This window comes from Heptranchias perlo, chromosome 14, assembly GCF_035084215.1.
Source record: "Heptranchias perlo isolate sHepPer1 chromosome 14, sHepPer1.hap1, whole genome shotgun sequence".
Lineage (NCBI taxonomy): Eukaryota > Metazoa > Chordata > Chondrichthyes > Hexanchiformes > Hexanchidae > Heptranchias > Heptranchias perlo.
This window is the reverse complement of record NC_090338.1, coordinates 47,745,374-47,761,859: the sequence shown is the minus strand read 5'-3', so window position 1 is coordinate 47,761,859 and position 16,486 is coordinate 47,745,374. Positions and strand designations below refer to the sequence as shown.

Genomic DNA, 16,486 nt, shown 5'->3' with positions numbered 1-16,486 from the left:
GGCATTAATGCACAAACTGGACAAGATTCGCAAAGACGTGGCAGTAGTGGTGACAATATAATATCTTATGTGAGTTGATCAGAAATTAAATATAGGTCAAAACCATGACAAACCCTCAAACAACCTTGTGCATCCCCTTCATGCTCACAACACGTTTGCCTTACGCTTCCTACTGCACATATGTGATGCATGCCCTGTGGCTGCAGCACAGGTAGTGGCAGGTTGAGTGAGGCTGACAGTGAAAGAGATGCATGAGAGGGTGAGTATGAAATAGAGCCATGAGATTGTATGAGGATTGGGTTGAGTGGTCGTGGCGGAATGAGTACTGGCGAGGTGAGTAAGTGCAGGTAAGATGAGGATGAGCTTTGAGTGGGTGTGAGGGGTGATGTGATAGAGTAGTGTTGGCAGTGCAGAAGGCGATGTGGGGGCGGTGATGTGGCAGACGGAGTGTAGGGGAATGAGTAAGTGTACTCACTTTGGCTGACCTACTTAGGTCATTGAAGCGCCTCCTGCACTGCATGCAGGTGCGCGATATGTTGGTGGTGCTGGTGACCTCCTCTGCCACCTCGAGCCAGGCCTTCTTGGTGGCAGAGGCAGGCCTCTTCCTCCCGGCCGCTGGGGGGAAGATCTCTGTCCTTCCCCTCCTCCTCACCCCATCCAATAATACCTGGAGTGAGGCATCATTAAACCTGGGAGCAGCCTTCCCCCTGGGCTGCTCCATGTTGTAATTTTTCCTATTTACTGCAGCAGTGTCAGTGGAGGACTGCCCCTTTAAATAGAGCTCCTCCAGCTGACAGCCTATGCTGCGCATGCACAGTCCGCCCACTGCGCAGCTTTCCAGCGCGAAATCTGGAAGCAAAGGTAAGTGGCTCCAATTAGCCTGCGATTCCGTGCGGAGCACACTGATTTCACTGGGCACGTTACCCTCAATATGATGTCTTTATGTAGCTTTCAGACACTAAAGGGGTGAAATTCGAATTCAGAGTTAGCACAAAATGGGCGCTGGCGAATGGGCAGCCTGTTTCACATCATGTCTGATTTTCTTTTCTGTTTGAGTATATTTTCTTCCTGGTGCTATTCCCGTACGAACACTTAATAAATATTCTAAATTCCTCATGAGTTTTTTAACGCAGGGGTATGGGTTAACATTAAATATCTTTCATTCCCAAAGTCAATTCTGTATGGCTGATTAAAAAGGTTAATTTCTCTTCATGCTGCAACTGTTACCAGAAATATAGCTCTTTTTCAATTCAAAATATTTCAAACTCTTTTATCCATTTCACCTCTGGCATATTTGGTTTTTGGGGTCTGTTTTCTAAAAAAAAGTCATGAGTTAATGCAAGAGGACTGGATAAAAACTGTGCCAAATTTCACTGCACTCCTACAGAAATACAACAGCTGCTCCAGAGACCACTACTAGATTGGCCAACACCACAGAAAACTCATTTCTGCTTTATTGTGTGGATTCTAAAGTATCAGCCAAGCAGTGAGATCTTTTAAAGTAACAACTCCTCATATTAATCGCTTCTATGTTCCACATTACTACACCTTAGTTATTGGTGAACAAATATATATTGTTCTGGACAAGGAAATTTAAACGAAATGGAATGGTCACAGGTGCACAGTCCGCAGTAGGAGAGCAGTGCTGATATAGAGGCATTAGTTCCTGTGATATTTTTGAATCGGGTTTGAAGAAATCAGGAATGAACCTCTATAGTACTAAGGTACTGAGTACAAGCAGAGCAAACATCCAAACAGTACACAGTATCAAGTGTCAAACTGAGATTAGAACATAAAGTACCATTTCTGAGGTGGTCATGAATATAAGATTTAGCCTCAGATGCTAAAATGGAACTGCCTATATATAGAAGTACAAAACATCCTTCTACACTGCAGTGTCACCATTTTCATTATCTAGCTTTTCGCTCATCATCATCATGCTACAATACCTAAAAGAAGTTATCTTGTTTTTAAATACAATATATGCATGTCAGCCTTGGCTCAGTGGTGGCACTCTCGCCTCTCAGTCAGAAAGTTAGAGTTTCAAGCTCCACTCTAGAGACTGAACACATAGGGGTCGATTTTGTAATGATGGCGAGTTGGCAGCGGGGGCGGGGGGGGGGGGGGGTGAAGGTGCCCAAGGCAAGCCCACATAAACAAAAATTATCGTTTCCGATGCGATCGCATGTTGATTGCTGATGATTAACGTCCTCTCCGGGTTTTGTCAGGAGCTGCAACGCAAGGGGGGGTTGGGAGAGAAAGAGAGAGAGGCATCATCCGGCGCTGGAATGGAAGATCGGGCGGGGGGGGGGGGAGTGGAAGATCGTGGGGGGGTGGGAGTGGAAGATGGGAAGATGGGGAGGACATCGGAGGAGGGTGAAGAAGGGGACATCGGACATGGAGACGTCGGACATCGGAGCAGGGTGGAAAGATAGGTTGATTTTGTGTTTTAACTTCTTTCTATGATTTTTGATATAACTTATTTTGTTTCTTTTTCCTTGATCAGGCCCTTCACACCAGGTTTCACCAGGCGTGAATCAGAAGCGGTGGGCAAGCCGCCCAGGTAAGTTAAAAATCGTTACAATCGCTTAATCTGTCACAAGTAAAGTGCCTTAAGTAACTTAATGAGGTACATTTGGCACTTTAACTGTCATCCCGCTGGCAATTAAGCGGGTTGGAGCTGGCTTCCAAACTCAAACCGGATTTCCGCGATTTTCGGAGCTCCCCTGCTCCCAACGCACCTGTAATTACCCCCTAAAATTAAGCCCATAATCTAGGCTGGCACTTCAGTACTGAGGGAGTGTTGCACTGTCGGAGATGCTGCCTTTTGGATGAAATATTAAACTACAGCCCCATCAGCAAAAAGATTGCGAGAGAGAAATGATCTCTGCTAGATCCCAAGGCACTATTCCAAGAAGAATTCTCCTGGCGTCCTGGCCAATATTTATCCTTCATCCAACATCATTAAAACGAATAATCTGATCACACTTGTCATCGCTGTTTGTGGGACTGTGCTGTGTGAAAATTAGCTACTGTTTCTCTACAACAGTAACTACACCTCAAAAGAACTTAATTGGCTAAGAAGCACTTTGAGACATCCTGAGGGTGTGAATGGTGCTACATAAATGCAAGTTATTCCTTTCTTTACCTAATCCCTGTAATATGAATTTGCATCTGCCACAGGTATTTGCTCGGGTTCATTGATGTCAGTTATTCCCTTAAGCAGTCTGGTTGCCTGCTTTTTTTTTAAAAACAGAAGTTGACTCCCATTGCCATGTATCGGCTAGTGCAATAGCAAGACCGAGGTATAACAATGAAACTCCTTCACGATCTTGATCAGATCTCTGTGTCCTAAGCATGTGTACTCCTTCTGCAAAGGCGGACAGAGTTAACATTGGGCAAAACAATGTTCAGTTCAATTTGTAAGATGCTTTACTCCACAGCAGGCAAACGATACAGAACACTGCATATGATGAGAGATACTTGGTACAATCAGTATAACTCCTGTTCATGCACTATTACAAATGTAAATAACATGAAGCACCTATGATGGCCTAATTCACGGATTCTTGCTCTACTACCGACAGTGCAGAGATCATTTCTTTCGCAATCTTTCTGCTGCATTCCCCTTTTCACAGCATTTCTGTTGACTTCCTGGCATTGGTCCTGTTTTTTTGTTAAAAGCCTCTCTCTCCCTGACCCACAGAGATCAAAAAGATACCAAGGACTAGATATCTTCCTGAACGGCCAGACATTAGTAACGAATTGGCCGGTGTTTGGGGTCTGTGAAAGATAACTGCCTAAACCACATTTAAATCACTGCTTGTCTGCCTATGGATGGCTAACCCAATATGAGGCTATCTAGGGAAACTACTCCCTTTCAGGCCAGCTTCTGCCCAAAACATATTAAGACAGCTCGTCAGCATCTTAATTGTGAAAACAATGGGCACAGAATTCTGAACCGTGACACCCTAACTGTTGTAGGGTCAGGAATGCAACCAAAGTTAATAATGGTCTTAAATAAAAGTGTCCATAATAGTTTATCAATGGTATCGCCTCCTCTTTTGATTTTTGCAAAGATTCTATTTTGGGCCTAATTAACCCTACCATATAACCTCAAAGAGCAGAAGTATAACCAAAAATAAACCACTAAATAATGATTAGAAGATGATAAACCATTTTGGCCCTGTAGCCAGCTCAGCTCCACAAACCACAGATTAGTTTTTTTTAAGCTTACAATTTCCCAGTAATAGGAATGGAAGGTCTACCAGCTGGCTCGGGATCAATTTATGATCAAGTATCTGTTCCTACTTGGTACATTATATGTTGGAAGATTGTAATCTATTTTGGATGCAGCTGATTACTGCATACTGAAGCATATACACTAAAAAGAGGCAATTTCAATTATATCTAGTTATTGTGAATGCATTGGACAGTATGGCAAGAACACCCCTCCCCCATTACTCATTGTATGGTTAGGGATTTATTTACTTACTTGTTTTTCCACCCAGAAGTGATTTCCAGGAATTCGCAGAGCCCTGAATAATTGGAGATTACTGGCATCAGTACCACTTAAAATGTTGCAACTTTTAAACCACTTGAAATGTGCATAAACCAGATAGAAGGATGTAGGAGTGGCTTACTAAATAAAATAAACTAACTTGTAATGTGTGGAGCCATGCCGGCTACAGGGACAAAATGCTTCATTTGCTTCTAACCTTTAGTGATTTATTTTTGGTAATACTGCTCTCTGACATTATCTGCAAAACATTTGATCTGATGTAATGATACCTATTGTTACTAGTCTGAAATGGTTAGATTACTGCTGTCTACAATACAATACAGAGCAGAGCTTCCAATTCACCAGGAAATGCCTGTTTAAAACTGAAGTGACATCTCTGAACAAATTCTGTGATTTGGAAAAATGGGACAAGTAATTCAAGGAAAATTGGAATCTTATTTGCAATTCCATTTTCTCACTTCGCAAAGCCAAAATTTGGAGGATCTGGATTCCAAAAGACTTCTTATCCTATAAGAGAGGCTTAACTTGAAGGTGTACTTTACTAACTCGCCACACAAGTCATCCAAATCCAACTTAGCTAAAAATCAGAATGGTGCAAATTCTAAAAACATCAGAAATTTGGTTATTTCAGATCAGAAGAACCATTTCAAAGCTTCCAAAGGTTCCAGTGCAGCGTGTGCATGTTGAAAGGAGGGGGGATTAATGGGGCCAGGCTGTTAAAATGGGGTGGACCTCCTATGGAGACTCCTGGGCGTGAACTTCACACAAACATCTTTGGAATATAGAAGGTAATTTTAAAGAAAAGAACTAGCACAAAAAGGGCTGAAGTTTCCAGAGTTTTTTCCATTGTAAAGTGTTGTAATAGACAGATAGGAACATAGGACCAGGAATTGGCCATTCAGCCCCTCGAGCCTATTCTACCATTCAATTCGATCATGGCTGATCTGTACCTCAAACTCATTTGCCCGCCTTTGATCTATACCCTTTGATACCCTTACCATATCAAAAATCTATCGACCTTTGTCTTGAAAGTTTCAATTGGCCCAGCATCCACAATATTTTGGGGGAAGAGTTCCAGATTTCTACTACCGTTTGTGCGAAGAAGTGCTTCCTGATTTTACTCCCGAATGGCTTGGCTCTAATCTTAACATTATGCTCCCTTGTTCTGGATTCTCCCAACAGGTGAAATAGTTTCTCTTCTACCCTATCGAATTTTATCATTTTAGATCACCCCTCAATCTTCTATACTCAAAGGAATACAAGCCAAATTTATGCAACCTGTCCTCAATTAACCTTTAACTAATTAAATATATAAAACAAGGTTAGATAGAGATGGCAGGGTAGGTGGCGCGTTGTAACTGCAGCACTTGGGAGTTGGTAGAGACCAGTGAGATCCCAAACAACCGCATCTGCAACTCAAGGAACTTCGGCTCAGAGTTGTTGAGCTGCAGTCTGAGCTGCAGACATTGCAATGCATCAGGAAGGGGGAAAGTGTTATCTGGACTCTTTGATCCAGAAGGCAGTCACACCCCTTAGGTTAAGTAGTAGTTTAGATTTGGTCTGTGATCAGGGACAGGAGGATGTGACTGTGAGTCAGGCAGATATGGGCACCCAGGATGCAGTGATGGAGGAGCCTCAGCCTTTGACCTTGTCCAACAGGTATGAGGTACTTGTTACCTGTATGGATGAGAACAAAGACTGCAGGAAGGATGGGCAAACACACCACGGCACCGTGGTACAGGAGTCCATTCAAGTGGGGGGAGTAAAAAAGAATGTGGCAGTGGTAGGGGCTAGTAGAGTCAGAGGGATAGATGCTGTTCTCTGCAGCCACAACTGGGAGTCCCAAAGGCTGTGTTGCCTGCCTGGTGCCAGGGTTAAGGATATCTCCTCATGGCTGGAAAAGAACTTGGAGCATGAGGGGGAGGATCCAGTTGTTGTGGTCCACACAGGGACCAACAACATAGGTAGAACTAGGAATGAGATTCTGCTGAGGGAGTTTGAGGAGCTAGGGTCCAAATTAATAAGCAGATCCTCAAAGATAATAATCTCTGGAGATTATTATTACCTACCTGAGCCAAACGCAAACTGGCATAGGGTCAAGCAGATCAGAGAGTTAAATGCATGGCTCAAAGAGTGGTGTGGGAGACAGAGGTTTTGATTCATGGGGCACTGGCACCAGTACTGGGGAAGGAGGGTAACTCTTCCATTGGGGTGGACTCCACTTAAACCGGGCAGGGACCAGTGTCCTGTCAAATTCAATAACTAGGGCTGTAGATAGGGCTTTAAACCAAAAAGGGAGTGAGGGGGGGTTCAGGTGAGGGAAAATTTATAAATCTAAAGAGAAAAGTCAAGACCATAGAGCAGTGTAGTGATTTGGGTAAAGATAAGCAGAGTGTTTCAGGAAGGGGCAGAGAATTTAACGGTAATAGTGTATCAGTGAATAAGGTCAAATCAGGGAAAAATAGTAAAAAGTTAAAATTCAAGGTACTTTATCTGAAAGCATGAAGCATTCAAAACAAGACAGACAAATTAATGACACATATAAAGATAAATGGGTTTTATCTAGTAGCCATTACTGAGTCATGGTTGCAAGGTGACCAAGGTTGGGAACTAAATATTCCAGGGTACTTGACTTTTTGAAAAGACAGACAAAATGGAAAAGGAGGGGTGGTAGCCCTGATAATAAAGGATGACATAATGACAGTAGTGAGAAAGGATCTTGGCTCAGGAAGTAGAATCAGTATGGGTGGAGATAAGAAATAAGGGGCACAAAGTACTGGTGGGAGTAGTTTATGGGCCCTTAATAGTAGCTGGACAGAATATTAATCAAGAAATAAGAGGAGCTTGTAACAAAGGTAATGTAATAATTGTGGGGAACTTTAATCTTCATACAGACTGGGCAAATCAAATTGGCAAAAGTTGTTTGGAGGACGAGTTCATGGAATGCATTTGAGACAGTTTCCTAGAACAATACGTCATGGAACCAACCAGGGAACAGGGTATTTTAGATCTTTTCTTGTGTAATGAGACAGGGTTAATTAGTAATCTCATTGTAAGGGATCCTCGGGGAAGAGTGATCATAATATGAGAGCATTTCACAATGAGTTTGAGAGTGACATACTTAAGTCCAAAGCTAGAGTCTTAAACCTAAACAAAGCCAATTACATAGGTATGAGGGGGTGAGTTGGTAATGGTAGATTAGGAAATTAGATTAAAAGGTACGATGGTAGGTAATCAATGGCGAACATTGAAAGAAATATTTTATAATATACATTCCATTGAGAAATAAAAACTCCACGGGAAAATTGATCCATCCATGGCTAACTAAACAAATTAAGGGTAGTATTAGATTAAAAGAGTAGGCTTATAATGTTGCCAGGAGTAGCAGTAAGCCTGGGAATTGGGAGCATTTTAGAAACCAGCAAAGAATGACCAAAAAATTGATCAAGAGGGAGAAAATAGAATGAGAGTAAACTAGCAAGAAATATAAAAAAACAGATTGTAAGAGCTTCTACAAATATGTAAAAAGGAAGAGACTAGCAAAAGTAATTGTTGGTCCCTTAGAGATAGAGACAGGAGAAATTATAATGGGGAATAAGGAAATGCCAGAGACTTTAAACAAATATTTTGCATCTGTCTTCACAGTCGAAGACACAAAAAACATTCCAGAAATAATGGGGAGCCAACAGTCTAATGAGAGTGAGGAACTTAAAGTAATTAATATTAGTAAAGAAAAAGTACTGAAGAAACTAATGGGACTAAAAGCTGACAAATCCCCTGGACCTGATGGCCTACAGCCTAGGGTTCTAAAAGAGGTGGCTGCAGATATAATGGATGCATTGGTTGTGATCTTCCAAAATTCCCTAGATCCTAGAACGGTCCCAGTGGATTGGAAGGTAACAAATGTAACACCGCTATTCAAGAAAGGAGGGAGAGAGAAAACAGGGAACTACAGGCCAGTTAGCCTGACATCAGTAGTAGGGAAAATGCTGGAATCCATTATTAAGGATATGGTAACAGGGCACTTAGAAAATCATAATATGATTAGGTAGAGTCAACATGGTTTTATGAAAGGGAAATTGTGTTTGACAAATCTATTAAAGTTTTTTGAGGCTATAACTAGCAGGGTAGATAAAGGGGAACCAGTGGATATAGTATATTTGGATTTTCAAAAGACATTCGATAAGATGCCACACTCAAGGTTGTTACACAAGATAAGTGCTCGTGGTGTTGGGGATGATATATTAGCATGGATAGAGGATTGGTTAACAGAGAGAAAACAGATCTTGGGAATAAACGGGCCATTTTCCGGTTTGGCAGTAAGCTGTGAGGAGGACGCAAAGAGTCTGCAAAGGCATTTAGACAGATTAAGTGAGTGGGCAAAAAGGTGGCAGATGGAGTATAATGTGGGGAAATATGAGGTTATTCACTTTGGTAGGAAGAATAAAAAAACAGAATATTTTTTAAATGGTGAGAAACTATTAAATATTGGTGTTCAGAGGGATTTGGGTGTCCTTGTACACAAAACACGGAAAGTTAACATGCAGGTACAGCAAGCAATTAGGAAGGCAAATGGTATGTTGGCCTTTATTACAAGGGGGTTGGAGCACAAGAGTAAGGAAATCTTGCTGCAATAGTACAGGGCTTTGGTGAGACCACACCTGGAGTACTGTGTTCGTTTTGGTCTTCTTATCTAAGGAAGGATATACTTGCCTTAGAGGCGGTACAATGAGGGTTCACTAGATTGATTCCTGGGGTGAGATGGTTGTCCTATGAGGAGAGATTGAATGGGCCCATACTCTCTGGAGTTTAGAAAAATGAGAGGTGATCTCATTGAAACATATAAGATTCTGAGAGGGTTTGACAGGCTAGATGCTGAGGCTGTTTCCCCTGACTGGAGAGTCTAGAACTAGGGGGCATAGTCTCAAGATAAGGGGCCAGCCATTTAGGACTGAGATGAGGAGGAATTTCTTCACTCTGAGGGTTGTGAATCTTTGGAATTCTCTACGCCAGAGGGCTGTGGATACTCAGTCATTGAGTATATTCAAGACTGGGATTAATAGATGTTTGGACACTAAGGGAATCAAGGGAAAATGGAGTTGAGGTTGAAGATCAGCTATGATCTTATTGAATGGCGGAGCAGGCTCGAGGGGCCACATGGCCTACTCCTGCTTTTATTTCTCACATTCTCATAACTTAGCCCTTCAACTCCCACACTGCACTGCACCTCTCCAAGGCCAATATATCCTTCCTGAAGTGCAGTGCCCAGAACTGATTGCAGTACTCCAAATGGGATCCGACCAAAGCTCAATACAACTGAAGCATAACTTCTTCCCCTTTGTATTCCAGCCTCCTTGAGATAAAGGCCAAAATTCCATTTGCCTTTTTGATTGCTTTTTGTACCTCACTAGATTTTAGTGATTTGTGTACATGAACACCCACATCTCTTTGCTCCACCACAGTTCCTATTTTCCTACCATTTAGAAATTACTCTGATTTGTCTTTCTTGGATCCAAAGTGGACGACCTCACACTTCTCCACATTGAACTCCATTTGCCTGCTTTGATCTCTCACTTAATCTGTCTATCTTCCTTTGTAACATCCTACTCCTATCTACACAACTTACTGTCATCTGCAAACTTTGATATACAATTGTCTACTCCTCCATCCAACTCATTGATAAACATGGTGAAAAATTGAGGCCCCAGCCTGTCAATCTTATTGGCTGTCAAATCCTTGGGGAACACCACAGGGGTAATTTTAACCCCCAAGGACAGGTGGGAAGGTAAAAACTGTAAAAATGTCAACCCTGACCGCAACCCGCCCATTTCCGAGTTTAACGGAGGCGGGTCAGGCAACCAATCCGCTCTCAGGAGGTGGGCCAGTAACTGAAATCTTTTAAAGGAGGCTGTGTGCCTCCATTTTAACAGCTTTTTTATTTTTAACTCCTGGGTGCCGTGATTCCCGGGGCTCGTGATTCTCACCAGGTAAACGGAGGCTAGAAGGGCTGGATCAACAGGTGAGTGCCTTTATTGCACTGCTTGTGGGCCAGGAGGAGCAGCAGCGTTCACTCCAGGCCCAACAACTCACCCGCCGCAATCCGACACACGCAATCTATCCCTGGTACTCCCCAAAATCTGACACCCCCAAACTATTCACGGCCCCCCAATCTCCAACTCTCCGATCTATCCACGAACCCCACACCCAATGTCTCCAGCTCCCCCCCACCACCAACCGCCCACCCCCCACCGATGTCTCTAACCTCCTCCCGATGTCTCCAAACTCCCCCCCGACCGATGTCACCAAAGCCCCCAATGACCGACACCCCACCCCACACTCCCCCTGATGATTGGCCTCAACCCCGCCCCATGACCGACCCCCTTCCCCCCCACCACAATGTCTGGCCCCAAACCCCGCTGTCCGGCCCCAACCCCCACCCCCCCCCTTCAATGACTGACCCCCATCCCGATGAATCAACTTAATGAGCATCTGTTCCCCGGCTGCTTTTCCGTCTGTCAGGCAGCCAGTATGTCAATCTCGCTGCCTGTCACATGGGGAAACCTGGTGAGAACATTTAAAAGACATCCTACAGTTAAATTCACTCGGACATCCAAGAAACCCATACTTCTGGGTTTCCTGTTCCATTCTCTTGTGCAGAACCTGATCAAATGCCTTCTGGAAGTCCATGTAGACAACATCCATAGACACTCCCCTATCTATCACATTAGTGACCCCCTCAAAAAATTCAACTAGATTAGTCAGACATGACTTCCCTTCACAAATCCATGCTGACTTGTCCAAGTGCTCAGTCACTCTGTCCTAAATGACAGATTCTGACAGGTCTGTAGTTACCAGATTACTCTCTCCCATCCTTCTTAAATAATGGAGTGACATTTGCAATTTTCCAATCCAACGGCACAATTTCTAAATCAAGAGAGCTTTGGAAGATTATGACTAACGCATCTGCAATTTCCCAATGTACTTCTTTTAATACCGTGGGTTGGAAACCATCAGGTCCTGAAGATTTGTCTATCTTAAGTCTCATTATTTTCTCTATTACCATTTTTTAAACTTATATTAAATCCAGTAAGTTCCTCCCCTTGATTTATTTTTCATTTTCCTCGTATTTCTGGTACTTTATCCTCTTCCTCCACTGTGAAAGCTGATGCAAAGTATTCATTTAACAAGTCTGCCATTTCCTTATTGTCATAGTATCACCTACATCTGTCTTTAAATAGGCCCACATTTCCCTTAGCCACGTTCTTTCTCTTAATCTATTTATGAAAACTTTTAATGTTAGCCTTGATATCCCTTGCAAGTTTGTTTTTATATTCCTTTTTGCAGCTCTTAATACTTTCTTTGTATCCCTTTGTTGCTTTTTAAAGCTCTCCGTGTCCACTGGATTTCCACTATTCTTTTGCCTTTGTGTAAGCCTCTTTTAGCTTTATACTGTATCTTACCTCTGAATATCCAAGTTTCAAACTTCATATTTCAATTTTTTATGACATTATATTTATAGCCAAATGTCAGTGTCAATTTAATCTATATTGTTATCCATTACGGACTAACCCAGTTCATTACTATTCCAACTACAATTTCCAGGCCTGAGAAACAAGCAATTTGTGGTTTCAAGCACTCATCCCCAGAGGGTCAGAATATGGGAACAAACAAAGACAAAAGGTTGCCAGAGTTCACAATCACCCCCACTTTTCTGAGTCTATTCATCCACTAAATGATGGGAAAATGGAAAAAAAAGGGTTATGAAAGATCCCAGACAGAATTTTTGGCAATGTCTTCTGCATCTCTTGAGAAACATTTAAGTACCTTCCCATGTTTAAAAATATGCAGCTAGACAAATTATTACATTTTTAAAATCTGATATAACACTGTGTATCTCAAGTGTATTGAAAATAAATCCAGAGAAATCCAAACAATTTATTTTATGCCTTCATGCCTAGTTAGCCAAACAAAGCAGCCACTGTGCCTGCTGCAGATAAGATTTTGACTTCAATGGTTAGGCTCTGTGGCTCATGGCTGGTGTTACGCAGATAAAGCACAGAATGCGCTGTGTCTGTAGCTGTGCAGTAAAGATACAGTCTGCATTGCACAACCTCTACAAGCTATAGTGCTCATTTTAACAAGACCTGCCACTCCGCTAGACTAATAAAATGAAATTTGTTCTTTCCACGAAAAGTCTGTCCAGAGTTTTTGTAGCAGTGAGTTATTTCCATTGTTGGCAATGTAAGGTCCTGCTGTTCTTCTTGGCCAAGGGGCATGGAATGGAGAAATAGGGTTAAATTTTAAAACCTTAACAATGCTCCATCTCGTGAGGTTACAAAATTATCCTTCTACCATAGAGTGTCAAAATATTGCATATTCTAACTTTTGTTTAATTTAACAAATCCACATTCTACATTACCTGGTTCAATTCCCTGCTGCTCCATGAAAGTTATTGCATTTATCTGTCACAACTTCCCTGATGGTAATTGGATTGACAGGAATTATAGGCACTTGCGGCATTTGTTTCATTAGGTTGAGCTGTTTACATTGAAAAATTCCACAGCATTGCAGAAGCTAGAAACTGTACAACTAATTTTTTTGTTAGTAAATTCTGTACACATCAAAGTGACTGTTGCTTGTGGAGGGGAATGAAACACTTTCTACTTCAGGCACCCAATGTCACAATGAAATACACCCAGGTCAGGCACAGTTATACGAGGCAGGCTGTAAATGGAAGAAATGTTTAACATTGTTTGAATGCTTAGTTCCGAATGGTCCACTGGCTATTTTCGAGTTACAAGTCTATTACCTCTGCAACTGCATTCCCATCTTGCAGCTTCCCCAGCAGTATTTCAAGTGGTAGACACTTGTGTTTACCTTATCAGATTTCACTATTCACATAGAAAAATTTCCACAAGAATGCAGAAGCTCCAAAAGTTACTTAGAAAATAACAACAAAGTTCCTAAACCCCAAACTCAGAAGCACATCCCTACAGCAAGTCTGTGGCATTTTCCTTTTCCCACACAAGCCATCCATCCTATGGCCTGTTAAGGTTGCTGATTAATGGCTAAGTAGGGGCAGTTATGTTTTGTGGGCCCATATCCACTAGGAACTGGATTGAGCTGTCCAACCTCATTTCAATAGAACGTTTATAGCTAGCAGAGTGGAGACATTCACATTACGGGTACGGTAGCATAGTGGTTATGTTACTGGACTAAAATCCAGAGTCATGAGTTCAAATCCCGCCACGGCAGCTGGCGAATTTAAATTCAATTAATTAAATAAAAATCTGGAATTAAAATACTAGTATCAGTAATGATGGCCATGAAACTACTGGATTGTCGTAAAAACCCATCTGGTTCACAAATGTCCTTTAGGGAAGGAAAACTGCCATCAGCAGCAGCAGAATTGTATTCCAGCACAATCTGCAACCTCATGGCCCGGCATATTCCTCACTCTACCGTTACCAACAAGTCAGGAGATCAACCCTGGTTCAATGAGGAGTGTAGAAGAGCATGCCAGGAGCAGCACCATGCATATCTAAAAATGAGGTGCCAACCTGGTGAAGCTGCAACTCAGGACTACATGCATGCTAAACAGTGGAAGCAACATGCCATAGACAGAGCTAAGCGATTCCACAACCAACGGATCAGATCAAAGCTCTGCAGTCCTGCCACATCCAGTCATGAATGGTGGTGGACAATTAAACAACTAACGGGAGGAGGAGGCTCTGCAAACATCCCCATCCTCAATGATGGTGGAGTCCAGCACGTGAGTGCAAAAGACAAGGCTGAAGCGTTTGCAACCATCTTCAGCCAGAAGTGCCGAGTGGATGATCCATCTCAGCCTCCTCCCGATATCCCCACCATCACGGAAGCCAGTCTTCGGCCAATTCGATTCACTCCACATGATATCAAGAAATGGCTGAGTGCACTGGATACAGCAAAGGCTACGGGCCCCGACAACATCCCAGCTGTAGTGCTGAAGACTTGTGCTCCAGAACTAGCTGCGCCTCTAGCCAAGCTGTTCCAGTGCAGCTACAACACTGGCATCTACCCGACAATGTGGAAAATTGCCCAGGTATGTCCTGTCCACAAAAAGCAGGACAAATCCAATCCGGCCAATTACCGCCCCATCAGTCTACTCTCAATCATCAGCAAAGTGATGGAAGGTGTCGTCGACAGTGCTATCAAGCGGCACTTACTCACCAATAACCTGCTCACCGATGCTCAGTTTGGGTTCCGCCAGGACCACTCGGCTCCAGACCTCATTACAGCCTTGGTCCAAACACGGACAAAAGAGCTGAATTCCAGAGGTGAGGCGAGAGTGACTGCCCTTGACATCAAGGCAGCATTTGACCGAGTGTGGCACCAAGGAGCCCTAGTAAAATTGAAGTCAATGGGAATCAGGGGGAAAACTCTCCAGTGGCTGGAGTCATACCTAGCGCAAAGGAAGATGTTAGTGGTTGTTGGAGGCCAATCATCTCAGCCCCAGCACATTGCTGCAGGAGTTCCTCAGGGCAGTGTCCTCGGCCCAACCATCTTCAGCTGCTTCATCAATGACCTTCCCTCCATCATAAGGTCAGAAATGGGGATGTTCGCTGATGACTGCACAGTGTTCAGTTCCATTCGCAACCCCTCAAATAATGAAGCAGTCTGAGCCCACATGCAGCAAGACCTGGACAACATCCAGGCTTGGGCTCATAAGTGGCAAGTAACATTTGCGCCAGATAAGTGCCAGGCAATGACCATCTCCAACAAGAGAGAGTCTAACCACCTCCCCCTGACATTCAACGGCATTATCATCGCCGAATCCCCCACCATAAACATCCTGGGGGTCACCATTGACCAGAAACTTAACTGGACCAGCCATATAAATACTGTGGCTACGAGAGCAGGTCAGAGGCTAGGTATTCTGCGGCGAGTGACTCACCTCCTGACTCCCCAAAGCCTTTCCACCATCTACAAGGCACAAGTCACGAGTGTGATGGAATACTCGCTACTTGCTTGGATGAGTGCAGCTCCAACAACACTCAAGAAGCTCGACACCATCCGAGATAAAGCAGCCCGCTTGATTGGCACCCCATCCACCACCCTAAACATTCACTCCCTTCACCACCGGCGCACTGTGGCTGCAGTGTGTACCATCCACAGGATGCACTGCAGCAACTCGCCAAGGCTTCTTCGACAGCACCTCCCAAACCCGCGACCTCTATCACCTAGAAGGACAAGAGCAGCAGGCACATGGGAACAACACCACCTGCACGTTCCCCTCCAAGTCACACACCATCCAACTTGGAAATATATCGCGTTCCTTCATCGTCACTGGGTCAAAATCCTGGAACTCCCTTCCTAACAGCACTGTGGGAGAACCGTCACCACACGGACTGCAGCGGTTCAAGAAGGCGGCTCACCACCACCTTCTCGAGGGCAATTAGGGATGGGCAATAAATGCTGGCCTCGCCAGCGATGCCCACATCCCGTGAATGAATACAAAAAAAATTACAACAGTCTGGGTGGATTTGAATCCAGATTCTTGAGATGAAACATTAACAACTAATCTGCTGCATCAACCAACCTCCTTGTTTTATTTAAATAATTGAGATGCAGAATTCTAGGAAATGCACACAAATGAAAATTCTGCTCTGGGTTCAGTGTCTGCCATTACCTTCAATAAGTGTACATGCTGCAAATTGTAATAAAAGGCTAAATTCCTTAAAAGGAGTGGTATGATTGTCATTTCGACATAACTGACCATTAATTTGTAAATATTTGCAGAATGTTCAAATGTAATTTTATTAAGATTGCAAGCAGAAAGAGATAATGATTACAAGAATTTTCTTGGCCATTTCTTCAGCATTTTAATTTCCTCTAGTAGTGTGATGCATAACTCATTCACACAATCTTCCTTTGTCAGCTAATTTAACTGCAACCAATCATTAATTTAAATACTTGGATTAATTA

The 16,486-nt window shown here is 43.1% G+C and overlaps 1 protein-coding gene and 1 long non-coding RNA gene across 3 annotated transcripts in view; one reads left to right on the top strand and one right to left on the bottom strand.

The window, feature by feature from the left end:
• Positions 1-16,486, bottom strand: part of neurl1b (neuralized E3 ubiquitin protein ligase 1B) — a 384,643-nt gene that overhangs the window by 296,237 nt on the left and 71,920 nt on the right. The window lies entirely within an intron of this gene.
• The window catches only part of LOC137332509 (uncharacterized), a 68,002-nt gene that overhangs the window by 48,573 nt on the left and 2,943 nt on the right, over positions 1-16,486 (top strand). The window contains exon 3 of the long non-coding RNA XR_010965681.1: positions 2,507-2,563. This is a non-coding gene — a long non-coding RNA (uncharacterized lncRNA). The remainder of the gene's footprint in view (positions 1-2,506; positions 2,564-16,486) is intronic.